This window comes from Euprymna scolopes, chromosome 21, assembly GCF_053919585.1.
Source record: "Euprymna scolopes isolate OS-2025 chromosome 21, ASM5391958v1, whole genome shotgun sequence".
In the NCBI taxonomy this organism is placed as follows: domain Eukaryota; kingdom Metazoa; phylum Mollusca; class Cephalopoda; order Sepiida; family Sepiolidae; genus Euprymna; species Euprymna scolopes.
In genome coordinates this window covers 52,307,351-52,324,136 of record NC_136502.1, presented here as the reverse complement: position 1 = coordinate 52,324,136, position 16,786 = coordinate 52,307,351, and positions in this window count along the sequence as shown.

Sequence of the window (16,786 nt, the reverse complement as noted above, 5' to 3'; positions counted from 1 at the left end):
GAGAAACAGGGTGAGAGAGAGAGAGAAGATAAAGAGTGTGAAAGAGAGGCAGAAGAGAAAGTTGTTCCATCCTCTTTCCCAAATTTGACTACTGTGCACGTTTGAACTCTCATCGTCGAGTTGATCCCCGAGTTGCCTATTGGCCTTGATAAGTGCTAATATAGAGAGAAGAGAAACAGGGTGCGAGAGAGAGAGAAGATAAAGAGTGTGAGAGAGAGGCAGAAGAGAAAGTTGTTCCATCCTCTTTCCCAAATTTTACTACTGTGCACGTTTGAACTCTCATCGTCGAGTTGATCCTCGAGTTGCCCATTGTCCTTGATAAGTGCTAATATAGATAGAATATATACATATAACAAAATAGGTTGTAGTCACTGAATAACTCAATCTCATGTTAAGGCGGTTCAGTCCTCCTTCGCGAAATTGACTACTGTGCACTTTTAAACTCTCATCCTCGAGTTGCCTATGGGCCTTGATAAGTGGTAATATATATAGTTTCTACAAAATGTATATATATATATAACAAAATAGGTTGGTGTCGTTGAATAACTCATCCTCCAGTTAAAGTTGTTCCATCCTCTTTCCCAAATTTGACTACTGTGCACTTTTGAACTGTCATCCTCGAGTTGCCTATTGGCCTTGATAAGTGCTAATATAGAGAGAAGAGAAACAGGGTGAGAGAGAGAGAAGATAAAGAGTGTGAGAGAGAGGCAGAAGAGAAAGTTGTTCCATCCTCTTTCCCAAATTTGACTACTGTGCACGTTTGAACTCTCATCGTCGAGTTGATCCTCGAGTTGCCTATTGGCCTTGATAAGTGCTAATATAGAGAGAAGAGAAACAGGGTGCGAGAGAGAGAGAAGATAAAGAGTGTGAGAGAGAGGCAGAAGAGAAAGTTGTTCCATCCTCTTTCCCAAATTTGACTACGGTGCACGTTTGAACTCTCATCGTCAAGTTGATCCTCGAGTTGCCTATTGGCCTTGATGAGTGTTAATATAGAGAGAAGAGAAACAGGGTGAGAGAGAGAGAGAAGATAAAGAGTGTGAGAGAGAGGCAGAAGAGAAAGTTGTTCCATCCTCTTTCCCAAATTTTACTACTGTGCACGTTTGAACTCTCATCGTCGAGTTGATCCTCGAGTTGCCTATTGGCCTTGATAAGTGCTAATATAGAGAGAAGAGAAACAGGGTGAGAGAGAGAGAGAAGATAAAGAGTGTGAGAGAGAGGCAGAAGAGAAAGTTGTTCCATCCTCTTTCCCAAATTTGACTACTGTGCACGTTTGAACTCTCATCGTCGAGTTGATCCTCGAGTTGCCTATTGGCCTTGATAAGTGCTAATATAGAGAGAAGAGAAACAGGGTGCGAGAGAGAGAGAAGATAAAGAGTGTGAGAGAGAGGCAGAAGAGAAAGTTGTTCCATCCTCTTTCCCAAATTTGACTACTGTGCACGTTTGAACTCTCATCGTCGAGTTGATCCTCGAGTTGCCTATTGGCCTTGATAAGTGCTAATATAGAGGGAAGAGAAACAGGGTGCGAGAGAGAGAGAAGATAAAGAGTGTGAGAGAGAGGCAGGAGAGAAAGTTGTTCCATCCTCTTTCCCAAATTTTAATACTGTGCACGTTTTAACTCTAATCGTCGAGTTGATCCTCGAGTTGCCTATTGGCCTTGATAAGTGCTAATATAGAGAGAAGAGAAACAGGGTGAGAGAGAGAGAGAAGATAAAGGGTGTGAGAGAGAGGCAGAAGAGAAAGTTGTTCCATCCTCTTTCCCAAATTTTACTACTGTGCACGTTTGAACTCTCATCGTCTAGTTGATCCTCGAGTTGCCTATTGGCCTTGATAAGTGCTAATATAGAGAGAAGAGAAACAGGGTGAGAGAGAGAGAGAGAGAAGATAAAGAGTGTGAGAGAGAGGCAGAAGAGAAAGTTTTTGCATCCTCTTTCCCAAATTTGATTACTGTGCACGTTTGAACTCTCATCGTCGAGTTGATCCTCGAGTTGCCTATTGGCCTTGATAAGTGCTAATATAGAGGGAAGAAAAACAGGGTGCGAGAGAGAGAGAGAAGATAAAGAGTGTGAGAGAGAGGCAGGAGAGAAAGTTGTTCCATCCTCTTTCCCAAATTTGACTACTGTGCACGTTTGAACTCTCATCGTCGAGTTGATCCTCGAGTTGCCTATTGGTCTTGATAAGTGCTAATATAGAGAGAAGAGAAACAGGGTGAGAGAGGGAGAAGATAACGAGTGTGAGAGAGAGGCAGAAAAGAAAGTTGTTCTATCCTCTTTCCCAAATTTGACTACTGTGCACGTTTGAACTCTCATCGTCGAGTTGATCCCCGAGTTGCCTATTGGCCTTGATAAGTGCTAATATAGAGAGAAGAAAAACAGGGTGAGAGAGAGGCAGAAGAGAAAGTTGTTCCATCCTCTTTCCAAAATTTGACTACTGTTCACGTTTGAACTCTCATCGTCGAGTTGATCCTCGAGTTGCCTATTGGCCTTGATAAGTGCTAATATAGAGAGAAGAGAAACAGGGTGCGAGAGATAGAGAAGATAAAGAGTGTGAGAGAGAGGCAGAAGAGAAAGTTGTTCCATCCTCTTTCCCAAATTTGAATACTGTGCACGTTTTAACTCTCATCGTCGAGTTGATCCTCGAGTTGCCTATTGGCCTTGATAAGTGCTAATATAGAGAGAAGAGAAACAGGGTGAGAGAGAGAGAGAAGATAAAGGGTGTGAGAGAGAGGCAGAAGAGAAAGTTGTTCCATCCTCTTTCCCAAATTTTACTACTGTGCACGTTTGAACTCTCATCGTCTAGTTGATCCTCGAGTTGCCTATTGGCCTTGATAAGTGCTAATATAGAGAGAAGAGAAACAGGGTGAGAGAGAGAGAAGATAAAGAGTGTGAGAGAGAGGCAGAAGAGAAAGTTTTTGCATCCTCTTTCCCAAATTTGATTACTGTGCACGTTTTAACTCTCATCGTCGAGTTGATCCTCGAGTTGCCTATTGGCCTTGATAAGTGCTAATATAGAGAGAAGAGTAACAGGGTTAGAGAGAGAGAGAAGATAAAGAGTGTGAGAGAGAGGCAGAAGAGAAAGTTGTTCCATCCTCTTTCCCAAATTTTACTACTGTGCACGTTTGAACTCTCATCGTCGAGTTGATCCTCGAGTTGCCCATTGGCCTTGATAAGTGCTAATATAGAGAGAAGAGAAACAGGGTGAGAGAGAGAGAAGATAAAGAGTGTGAGAGAGAGGCAGAAGAGAAAGTTGTTCCATCCTCTTTCCCAAATTTGACTACTGTGCACGTTTGAACTCTCATCCTCGAGTTGCCTATTGGCCTTGATAAGTGCTAATATAGATAGAAGGGAAAGAGGGTGAGAGAGAGAGAGTAGATAAAGAGGGTGAGAGAGAGAAAGAGAAGAGAAAGAGGTCTAGAGAGAGAGAGAGAGAGAGAGAAGAGAGTGAGAGAGAGAGAAATATGGTGATAGAGAGAGAGTTAAGGAAAGAGGTAGAGAGAGAGAAGAGGGTGAGAGAGCGAGAAGAGAAAGGGAGTGAGAGAGAGAGAAGAGAAAGACGGCGAGAGAGAGAGAGAGAGAGAGAAAGACGGCGAGAGAGAGAGAAAGAGTGCTTGGGAAAACTGTGCACGCGACCTAATTTTCGTGTACATAAGCGGCCTCATACTGATACCCACCCCTCCCCCTTCAAGTTTAACAGAGTTAGAAAGTAAAAAGTAAATGGCTAAAGCTTTGTTTACATGTTTTACCAAGAGCAAATTCACCCTTCGCCGGTAAAAAACTTCAAGCAAAAATAAAAACATTTTCCCTACGTCAATTTTCGTGTAATTTTGGGATTTCGCTTTTTGGAGTGCGATAAATCCGATGGTAATAACGGTTCGAGTCGAAAACTAATATTTAACTGTGTTATAGTATCAATTACTCCTCGAAGGCAGCTTTAATGTATCTCAGCGCAGTTGACATTTTACTGAGCTGACGTCACGTCACGTGACACGTAATGAATAACGTTAAAATGACAGATTTTTTTGGGGCCCCCCTGGGAGGAAAATGATCAGTTCACCCCCTTCTACTGGTTCGTTTGACGTGAAATTTCGATATTTGTCATCCGGGTGATCAAGGTGCAATATGATACCTAATTTGTCAACTTTGGTTGTGTCTGTCAAAAGTTTTAGCGTTACAAACAAACATACATACACACAGACGTTTGAGATTTATATATATAGATTAAAAAATTACGAACATTAAAAAAAAACCTTGTGTTTTTAGTAAGAATTGGCACTTCTGCATCACAGTGACATATTAGCAACAAAGGCGAATTATTGACCCCTGTTCTTCGAAAGAGAAACAACTTCTAGCGGCTATTATGTGAACCTCAAATATAAACAAGTGTTCACGACGTACAAAATGAATGCCGGTGCTCAAAATGTATAAACATTTTGACCTCTCCCTTTACTTAAAAATTTACCAAAAATCAGGAAATAAACCAATTTTAATGAAATTTTCAGTATTTATCAAATAATTATCATGGAATATATTGAACTTATTATTTTATTTAAATCTTTGTGCAAATGTATTATTTTGTTTAAACAAAAATTACCTTTACTAAAGTTATGATATTCAGTAGTAAATAAAAATGAATTTATTTTTGCTTTTTATGAAAATAAAGCATCGTAAATTGTAAGAATTAAAAAATTATTTTTTACAAAAACATTATGAAAAAAGCCCTTAAAGTCCATATTAATGAATTCGATATAACTTGAAGAAAAATTAATTTCTCAAACTACCGATATTATCATTTGAATTAAACATTGTTTTCACACAAAAAAATTATAATAGCAAATTTTTTTTTTTTTAATTACAGGTTTTGCATAATTTTTATATGTAAGATTTTAATATTTTCCGTGCTTGCATGAATGTGAAACTTTTGGCATAACATAATTTTCATATAATCTTGAAAAATAATTTTAAAAAATAATAATTTAAAATCTGAACATATAAAAATAATTAAATTAAAAAACGATACAAATGTTCAGGATAGGAATGTATGGATGCATGTCTGGGGAAAAAAGAAAATTAGCACCCCCTTCCTCCCTTTTAATAACATGACTCATTTTCACAGTCTTGTGACTGGCTGAAATTTTGGGCTTGCGTATATTCTGTGTTTACAAAACTTCCGTCTATTGCGGTTTTGCGAGGGTCAGAATCCCTCGATTCCGGGGCTAATTAAGCTATTTTTTGTACAGACAAGATGTTTTTTTTATTAAAATCAATTTCTTAGGATTTTACTCATAATCTTTGAAATATACACAGAAAACTAATATCTTTTAAAGGACTTTTACAATGAATTTATTTAACTTCAAAATTTTGCTGAATTGGTTAGCTTGCCATGAAATGTAAGAAATTCTCTTACTCGTTTTTGCCTTTGGCAGAATGAAAGAGACACTCAGAAAAGCAACAAAGGGTCACCTTAATTCCAAGAATATTTTATTTACAAGAAAGGTTAAAATGAGTCCATATTGCAAAAGAGTGCCCTTTTTAGCTTCAGCCAAATGGCGGGTAGTTCATGCCTCGAAAGGTGTAGGTAGTTTTCTTCTTGTGGAAGATGCTGGTTGAATTCGGCCGTTCGTAGAAATGGTTGAGGGTTCTCAAAATCCTTCCAGACTGGTCAATAAGAACAACGCACATTGCGATCGATGTTCCATAATAAAGAATGCCCTCCTGCGGGCAATAATGATGAAGTAATTAGTCCATAGAACATTTTAGTCTCAGGCTTGTATCCGCATTTAAGTGAGCGGAGATAACAAATAGAATAGAACCCTGCCTTAGTTCATTTGGCACGGAGCGAGATACCACGCGTCTGCTTTGCTCGACGCGGGATGGAAATCTGTTTGAAGAAACACAATATTCCCGCCAATTCCTGAATCCTCCGCAGCAACTGAAACAATGCAATTTCATTGGTCAAATAATCGCGTGATTGGAAGAATCCAGCAGTTATCGCCCTTGCATTCTGAAATTTCTAACAGAAAACATGTTTTATAACTTTTTTTTTCACATGTATAAATATTTTTTCCCCATTTGGAAATTTACTTTAGTCTTTAATCCTTCAAATACAATGAAAAAGTAGTCAGAAACCTACAAAAAATTATAACTTGGCTTTCAAAACTAGGTCCCCGTATCTTTATTCGCCATTTTTGCCCATACCTAGAACGCAAAATATATAATAACGAAATAAATAACACAAAAATATATGAAAATCAAAACATTTATTGTATAAAAACTGCATCAAAATATAATTTTAATGCATTAATATAATTTCTTTTCAATTAATGATTCATAACTGAAAATAAAATAATAAATATGATTAAAAACATGAAAGATTTATAGATTGTTTCACAAATTTTTTTGTTTTTTGGTAAGGTTGTGTAAAAATGTAGCAAAATATAATTTTAAAAGCATGAAACTTTTATAGAGGTTTAAGAATAATTTGTTTTTTTACGGAAACATTGCATAAAATGTATCAAAATATGATTTAGTTTGCATGCACATTTAGAAAAGGAAGAGTTATTGACCCTTGTTTTTTGCCTGATAAGCGACATTCGTCATGTAGTCTAAAACAGTACGTTAGACATTAGTGGTGGAAAGGGGGATAAGTATGCCTTCTGTATTCATGATCTTCAAGGTGTTCACAACTAGGGAAAATACAATTTTCCTTCAGTTTACTATAAATAATTTCTACTAAATAAATTTTCGTAATTTTTTGATATATTATTATTTTCGACACAACAATTAAGTAGGGTTTGTATTACTGTATACATAGATTCGAAAAAGTTGTCAAAAAACAAATATATACCAAATAAATGCTATCAAAGGCAAGATAAGTTACTTTTCTACCAAACTGGATATATTTTTCGTGTTTTTATTCAATTTAACATGTTTATTCAGCTCGAAAAGCATACAGTGTTTACCAATGTATTGGAAAATTCAAGATGGCGGCCGATTCTCTCTTTAACACGGTAAGTTTGGAAAAAGGTGTAATAAATAATAAACTAGATAAAATACTGTTAGAAATTCGCTCAATATATGTTACCGTGACATAACTTGACATATATTCGGTGGTTTTTAATAGTATTTTGTCTAGTTTATTATTTATAACACCTTTCCCCGAACTTACCGTGTTAAAGAGAGAATCGGCCGCCATCTTGAATTTTCCAATACATCGGTAAACACTATGCTTTTCGAGCTGAATAAACATGTTACGTTGAATAAAAACACGAAAATTATATCCAGTTTGGTAGAAAAGTAACTTATCTTGCCTTTGATAACATTTATTTGTCATATATTTGTTTTTTGACAACTTTTTCGAATCTATGTGCACAATAATACAAACCCATTAAGTACTATTGTTTTTGCTTAGAACCACATATTATAAATAATCGATCAGCCGCCGACTCTATCTTACCAAGTACCTAAAATGAAAAACAATAACAAAGTTATTTGGTGCAAAAAAAGAGGAAGTGGGGGTCAGATTTAGTAAGTAATGTAACTCAGGGTCGTCATAAAATTGACTTAAAACCGGAAGTGTAAATAAAAAAAAAAACAACAAAAAAAAACGTAAATATGTTTCATCGCCATGAAGATTTGCAAATAATTTTCAACATTCACTAGTGGAAGAATAATGTAATTTTGTCGTTGCTGTTTAAAACAAATAATAAATTATAATTTCGAAATAAATTAAAACAACCAACAGTTTATTTACAAAAGATTAATTCTATTTTAAGAAAAAATATTTGTAATTGTCTCGATTTGTTCTTAAATCGAACTCTGCAAAAGTTTTAAAAAAAAAAAAAAGAAAAAAAGAAAAGGATAAAATGCAGAAGTACCGGTATTTGCTAATTTTAAATACACTATTTTTCTCTTTCAAAAAATATGGCTCATGTTTCAGCACTAATCAATGAAGCAATTCGTTTAATCGACAAATTAACAATCCATAAAAAGTATTGTGGAGAAAAGGGTATGTCGTCCAAACCAAGTCACTTCCTCCTATGAACGTGTCTCGCACTCCAGGACTCCACTAGTGTATATTATGACCTCGTTAGAGAGAGAATGGGAGAGAGTGATTACTGCTATTTTGTGTGATGTGTCTGCTTTAAATAAAAAATTTTCTGATTCTGTTTTGTTACGTTTTTATCCTTAACAACAAATTATTGTTGAGATCCCAACATGGCCGACCGACCGAGTCTCATTTATTCACGTTCATGTCCGAGGGTTTCAATTTTAAACATTGAACAAAGGGGGGTAACTCTCACCGATGCAAGTGATATAACATCTCGTTTTTGTTTAATGCTTGATGTCCTTCAGCTATATGATCTCTCTCTCTCTCTCTCTCTCTCTCTCTCTCTCTCTCTCTTTCTTTCTTTCTTTTTTTTTTAGATAATATCTATTCATATATATATATATATATATATATATATATATATATATATATATATATATATATATATATATATATTATAGGTCTAGCTTGATAGGTGGTTTTGACTGACGTTCAGATCTGGTTGTTGTGTACTCTTGAGAGGTGAGGGTGGGGCATGGTGTTCTGACGGTTTCTTCCCTTGGTGGATGACTGTCTTCATGGGACTCTGATTTGTGAGCCTTAACTATTTCTGATGGTTTGGGTATGATGTGTCATCAATTACGTCGGATTATTACCCCTTCTTCTTTGGTCTATAGAATATAGGAACGTGGTGTGTTTGCTGTTCCAACAACAATGCCTTCTTGGTTTGGAAGGTTGGAGCTTCTGACCCAGACTGGTGTGCCATTTTCGAGTGGTTCTAGCTCTTTAGCTTTATGTGATACCCAGTGTGTGAGTTGTTATGGGTCTTCTGGTTCTTTTCCGTCTGTCTAAAACTCTCAAGATCGGGCCATCTAGTGTTTAATAGATCCTGGTAAGTCGGGACATTTGCCCTCAGGCGTCTTCCCATTAACAGTTCACTGGGGCTAAACCCACAGTCCATTGGTGTTGCTGTGGGTGCAAGCAAAGAAAGATATTGGTCTTTTGCTTATTTTAGCATTATTTTCATTGTTTTTACGCAGGCCTTTGCAGCTCCATTGCTTTGGGAATAGCGAGGGCTGTTTGTAACATGCTGAAATCCCCAGTCATATGCAAATTTGGCAAAATCTTTTGAAGTTTATTGGTTTCCTAGGTCTGTTCTTAGGATGACAGGTACTCTATGTCTGGCAAAATAGCTTTGAAGCTCTTTATTATTGCACTGGAAGTTATTGATGTAAACATGGCGATCCTTGCATATCGAGAGAAGAAGTCCACAACTATGACATAGCTGCTGCCTTTCAACTCAAACAGATCAGAGGCTAGAGTGTGCCATGGTCTTGTTGGAAGCTCAGTTGTCATGAGGGGTTCAGGCGGTTGGTGTCTTAGCTCAGCGCATCTTGGGTAGTTTTCTACAGTCCTTTTGATCTGGTCAGACAGTCCTGGCCATCATATGGATTGACAAGCTCTTTGTTTGCATCTGGTAATTCCCTAATGGCCAGAGTGAATTTTGTCGGTGATGGTTAATCTCAGCAGTGATGGGATTAGGATCCATGTGCCATACATCAACAAGCCATTCTCACACATGATGCTGCCACGGTAGGCCCAATAGAGTTTAATCGATGCTCGAACATGGTCCTTTCATGGCCAGCCGTTTTATACATATTGTAATATGTAGTTGCTGATTTCATCAGTTTTAGTGGCTTCTTCCAACTCTTTCAGACGTTTTTTCTGTGGCAGGTAAAGATTCCATCATAGTGTGGACGAATGTCGTTGCTAGCTCTTCTAAGTCCTTATCTTGTTTGATGGGTCCATTGTTGGATACCGCTCTTGACAGACCATCAGCTATATATAGTTCCCATAGTGAATTGTGTATCCATACCTCATTAAACATATTCGAAACATCTGTATCCTTGCTGGAAGTTCACTGAGGTCCTTGTTACTTAGTAGTGGCACCAGTAGTTTGTGAGCTGTCTCCATTTGGAAGTGTAGTCCAACAAGATAGTCTGAAAAGTGTTCCCAAGCTCACGTTATTGCTATGGCCTCCTTTTCTATTTGGGCATAACGAGTTTCAGTTTCTGACATGGTTCGTAGACGTAGGCGATGGGGTGTAATTTTGTGTCATTCTGTCGTTGTAATACTGCTCCCAGCCCGTTAGATGAAGCGTCGCTGGAAACCACAGTCTCATTTGATGGGTTGTATAGGCATAGCACAGGTGCTGAACAGAATGCTTTCTTGATGGAGCCGAATGCATCCTGTTGTGCATTGTCCCAAACAAATGCATATTTCTGACTCAATAAATCCCTTAATGGTTTAGTCATGTCTGCTAGGTTCAGGATGATTTTTTTAATTGATTCACCATCCCTAGGAACTGGAGGGGTTCCGCCATATTCGTTGATGTTCGGAATTTGAAGACACCAGTAAGCCTATCCGGATCAGGTCGCAGGCCGTCAGCACTGAGTATATATCTAAGAAATTTTACTGATGACTTCGATATTTCACGGTTTTTGGAATTGAGTGTAATGCCAGCAGCCTGAATTTTTTGTAGTGTGTTTTTCAGCCGGGCATAATGTTTTTGTTGATTTTTTCCAAATACTAAAACGTCATCTTGCATGCATATGGATCCAATTTCGGTCTCTAGTATTGTGACATATGCCTCTGGTAGATCTCACTCGCTGATGAAATACCAAATGAGAGGCGGTTGAATTGGTATTGTTCAAATAGAATTATGAAGGTCGTCAGCGAATGGGATTCTGATGAAAGTGGAATCTGCCAATATCCGCTATTGGCATCCAATTTTCTCATGATTTTTACTTCCCCTAACTGGGCCAAAAGGTGGTTGACCGTGCGGAGATTGCGGAGTTTATGTTTTACACACTTATTGAGCTTTGTGAGATCTACACATATCCTAATTGTCCCGTTTGCTTTTGGTACTACCACCATGGGGGAACACCATTCGGTGGGTGTGTCAATCTTGCTTATGACCCCCAGCTTTTCCATTCTCTGGAGCTCTGCCTGTGTTTTCTCCATCAAGGATAGTGGTACGGGTCGTGGTATGGGTACTGAGTATAGACTCGTATCTCGATGTAACAATATAATAAATTCCTCCCCTAATGTGCCTAGGCCTATGAATAGGTCTGGCATTTCTTTTTGGATCGGATGGTCGTTTTTGGCTGCTGATGGTATGCAGGTTTGAGTAGACAATTACGAGCTTAAGTGCTTGGAATGCTGGTCTTCCTTACAGCGACTCCTCGAGATTGGGGATAATAAATATCTGCTGTTCTGCTGAAAGCTTTTCATGCGAGATAGTTGCAGTGACCCTTCCAGTCACTTTGAGTGGAATATGTCTTGGACCATAAAGAATTTTGTGGGTATCCGAGAGATCTGGTAATTGCCTCCTTAACTTGTAGCTGTGTTCTGGAATCGCGGTCACGTCTGCCCCAGAGTCCAGCTTGAATTTCAGTGGCACTCCATTGATGACGATATTCGTTCGCCAAGGTTTACTTATGCTGATCTCTGATATCGTCAGGACACCAAGGTATGCACTCTGATCGCTTTCACAGTCATCCGAGTTAGGTTTAGTTTCGTGCAGCCTTCTTGTGCAGTAGCACTGAGCATAGTGGCCAAACCTTACCCCACAATTATGGCAGGTGACTGAAATTGTGGGACACGCACGTCTCTGATGTTGGGTTTTGTTACCACGGTGGTGATACTCAGCCTCTGGTCTATGCTGCTGCATGTGCTCATTTGTTTTGTCGATTCTTGTAGTGAAATTCTTGTCAGGGTCTTGTCATGTTGTGCTTACCCTTACCTTGTCTGCGAATTCTGTTGCCACTAACGTAGTGAACTGCAGTATTACTATCAGCTGGATCTTCACCAAGGATGTTCCGGAGGCTGCAGGAGATGCTGTTGTGATTTTATTGTCTCACTCTGTCGTGCGTGTCTGATTGCTTCGTCCAAGGTAAGGTCTGGAATAATTTGCAGACTTAGTGATAGCTTAGAATCTGTACACCCAACTATAATTCTGTCATGAATTCCTCGTGCGGGTCTCTAAAATTGCAGTTTTTAGCTAGTGTGTTGAGATTTATGATGAATGGATCAATAGACTCACCTTCTTCTTGACACCTTCGGTTGAATCTGGCGTGTTGTAAATTGTGTTTATGAGAACAATGGTATCTACGTATTCCTCGCATTTTTAAGATGATTATATAAAAATATATGAAAATCGATAAGGTAGAAAATTATTTATTAAAGAAAATAAAAATAGAATTTTATGAAAACACAGAATTCAAAAGGGAGGTCATTTTCTGTTTTGGTTTAAAACAAGACAGCGGAAAATTTTCACCTGCTAATACCATTAAAGTTGTTTTGTTTAATAATTCAGTAATATTCGGATAATTTCGACTGCATAATTTGGAAGCTACCATTGTAACTTAGAATTGACAAAAAAAAACCCAGTTGGAACCATTATTTTTGACGTTAAATTTGAACTCAACCTCAGATCAAAAGTCTCAAACTCAAATCCAACTGTTCTCTTCTCTCTGCACTTTCCACACTGACACCCAAAATAAAGAAGACGGCTCTTTAATAGAGAGACCCAACCACATCTCATTTGCATACCCCCTACCCCCTCTCGTCACATCACGTGATCATCAGTCCATAAATACCAGGGGCGCCATTTTTATTTTATTTTTTTTCCTAACACGAGCCGCACGATGCATGAGATAAGGTTCTTTACTTTTAACCACACGCCCCCTTGATCTCTAAGATCAATAATTAGTATCATAGTCCATCATCCACGCTGGGCGTCTTCATTTACGGTGCGATCATCGAAGAGGCTCTTCTTCAGACACTTCAACATCAGCATCAACCCCCTCTTCCTCTGATGGCAAGGAGACTCTCCGTATATCTAAAATGTGACGACGCATTCCGTCAATCGCTACATTGTTTTTGGAGAGTACTTCAGTCACTGTATCTTTTTCCTAGCGAGTCGTGCAATGAGAATTGGGTGGTTTCACCCACACCTCTTCACCAACTGCGATGTCCACGCAGGCCTGTTCTTCTCTCTGTGTTACAGCCAATGGATGTCGCCATTCATAAGAAAAAATAGACCGGTGCGGCACTGAATTTTCGTCTTGACCAGCCTTCGGTGTCATATTGTACCAAAAAACTGCTTCTTGGGGCGAAATCTGGCTTTTTGATGCCACAGCTTTTATAGTGCGATGGTGCCTCTCTATAATTTCATTTCCACTTGGATGGTATGCAGCTCTAAAATATAGCCCCACATTCCACTTCGCACATAAGTCTCTAAAAACTTCCGAGTGGAAAGACGTACCATTATCCACCAACACTTCTTCTACTGGCCTCCTTTCCATAAAAACTTCCTCGACAACTCTCTTTACTTCTTCTGCTGTCTCATTCTTGATTTTCCGCCATATCGCTACTCTCCCAGGCCCACAATCTATCATAGTTACATGCGGTTCATGTTGATAATGTGTGATGTCAATAGCCAATCTCTGCCAATTCTCTTCAACATGCAGTTCCCCTTTTTCATGTCTAGCCGGTGCAGAGTCGATTGATTGGCATTCCCTACATTGTTCCACCACCTTTTGGACATCTTGTATTGTGACGTGCGGGTTTACTTTTCTTGCCAGGTAAAGGGTCCGTTCCTTTCCAAAATGATGCAGATTATGCAGGTCTTTTAAATTCTCTACTGCACAACATGCTGGATCCCTGTCTCTTTCCTTGTGTAGCCAGGCTTTCTTGACTCTTGTCAGCCCATCTGCTTTATTTTTTTGTGACGGAACTAAGGTAATAGTTACCTTTAGTTCGAATTCTCGAACCAAGTCTCCCAGCGCTCCAAGTCTACGCTTGATAAGCATCTCCGCTGCTCCTTTTGTTTTGATCCACTTATCACCAGACAGCTCCGATTTAATCCACGACGCCACTGTTGCAGAGTCTGTTGCAACGTTCACGATCGGTAGCCCCCATTTTAGAGCCAGATTGATGCCTTTCATCAGAGCATCGAGTTCCGCAACATTGATATGGGCGCTATCATCCTTTTTGCATAGCCAAGCAGCATCTTCAACAGCCACTTCTCCTATTTCCAATAATACCCCTAATGCTACACTCATGGCCCTCCTTTATATGCCATTCTTCTCTCACAGGGTCCATTTTTTTCACTTCTGCAATGACTTCTTGTATTATGAGAAGCACTTTTTGATCAACTGCATCTTCCCAACTGTCTGTCCCAGTCTGCCTTTTAATAAAACTGCATGCAGTTTGCAGCCATTCAGCTATTGGGTAGTGGCCAACCAGCTTTCCACATATAGAGAAAAGCTTTCTCTTGGCTAGGTCAACCTTGGCTTCAGGGATCTCATTTCCGCGCCCAAACATCAATTTTCCTGCCTTATTGTTCTGTAGTCCAAATACCAAAGCCATTCCGTTTTCTAGTGACCCAGGCGGTTTTGTCGTCAGTCCATATGCTTTGATATGCTCTCTCACCCTTTCCGCAGTCACCTCTGTTTCATCCACTAGTACATCGTCGATGTAAGAGCAGGTGCCTCTCATTACTGCATCGTCTTTGGCCAACACTATCTTAAGAACTGCCGTCATTATCTTTGGTGCGGAGTTCAGACAAAATCCTAATCTGGTCAGATAATAAACTTGACCTTTGTACTCTACCAATTGATATTTCCACAATTTCTCATCCACATGAAGTTGGAGGTAGGCTGACTTCAGGTCCACAATTTTAGTTGCCTACTTCATCCTCCTCCATTTCCTTACGACTTCTTCACACACGTCGATTCTGTCCTTTGTGTGACAAGCGACAAACTTGTTCAGCTCACGCAAATCCAACACTGGCCTAACTTTCTTCTTAATAGGTTGGACCACAGCCATGCGTGGCAAAATTCCTTCAACTTTCCCTGACCACGGCATTAATATTCCTTCATCTATCCATCTCTCAACTTCTTTTTCAAACTGCAGCTCCACAGCTCCTTTAGTGTGCTTTTGTAGCTGACCCGATTCGTCAATACAGGTGGCTCCGTGGTCCATCGCCATTTTACCATCCATTTTTCGCCATTGAAGCAGGCTCGAAAGTCATCATCCTCAATCAGACATGGTCGGGGTTTCGACGGTTGGTTGGTATCACCTCTGGTTACACTTCCTGTTATTCCCAGTGCACTCTGATTGCCAAAGTTCACTTGGCCTTTAGCAATAGTAGCTCCTCCTAGTCAGTCTGTCGTGTCCAGGCCCAGCACCACATCAATTCCTGCAACCAGTTTATCCAGCATGATCACTCTTAGTCGCAATGGCATATTCCTTACTACAATCTCTGTATCGGCCTCTCCACAGCATTCCACTTCTCTGCCATCCACCGCTCTAACGTTGTTGGTTCCATTCCAATAGTTGGCGATGCTCGTAATAATGAGTGTTGTTGTACATCCAGTATCAACAAAAGCTCTAGCCCTCTTTCCATTGATTGTGATCAGTAACTGTGGCAACAAACTCTCATTATACAAACTGTTCAGTATAAAAGGGGTGACTACTGGTGCAATAGCACCCCTTCACTCGTTTCCCGGAAGCAAAGGGCAATTCCTGCTAATGTGCCCTACTTGGCCACACCGAAAACAGATAATGTCTGGCCGTGGCTCTCTACAGTCTCTCATCAGGTGTGGTCCTTGACATCGAAAGCATTTACCAGTAAATCCACGGCCTTGCTTCATCACTGGTCGCTCCTTTCTGCTTGTTACAGCAGCCGCAACCGCCCCCAGCTCACTGGGCTGTTTTGCCAAAACTCTAGCATGCCTTAGAATCTCCTCCACCTCCATGGTTTCAATATCAGTAAGTCGTTGCAGTTCCATGGAGATGTGATCAGGGAAACCAGTTACAAGCGCCAGCTTTACAGTCTTCTCAAGGCTGCGTCCCCCATATCCAGCCAATCCTGCTAGTCGCCTTATCTCTGCCACGTACATGTCCACAGACTCCCCAGTCCAGGTGACTCTTTTGAGCTTGTTGTAAGCCTCAAACGCGCTCTCGGAAAATGCGGTCTTTAGCTGGTTTTCAATGCTCTCAGCAATGGCCTGATCTGTCTCTCCCATTTCTAGATAGACCGCTACAGCACTTCCTTCCAAATACATTGGTATTAACGTGGCTACATCCTCGATCTTCTACAACCTTGCCACCAACTTCAGCTTGTTAAGCCATGCAACCACGTCACCTTCTTCAGTAAATGGCCTCAGGATATCGCTGCTCAATCTTACTTGGTCACCCATTTTTGCCACTGCGCCGAAATAGCTTGACGTTAAATTTGAACTCAACCTCAGATCAAAAGTCTCAAACACAAATCCAACTGTTCTCTTCTCTCTGCACTTTCCACACTGACAACCAAAATAAAGAAGACGGCTCTTTTATAGAGAGACCCAACCACATCTCATTTGCATACCCCCTCCCCCCCTCTCGTCACATCACGTGATCATCAGTCCATAAATACCAGGGGCGGCCATTTTTATTTTCTCTTTTTTTTCCCCCCTAACACAAGCCGCACGATGCATGAGGTAAGGTTTTTTACTTTTAACCACAATTTTTTATCTGAAAACTCCATTTAGTGACAACAAAATCTTTTGAAGTCCGGGTCTTGTCATGTGTTTACCCTGACCTTGGCTGCAAATTCTGTTGTCTCTAACATAGTGGACTGCAGTATCACTGTCAGCTAGATCTTCACCAACGATGTGTTCTGGAGACCGCA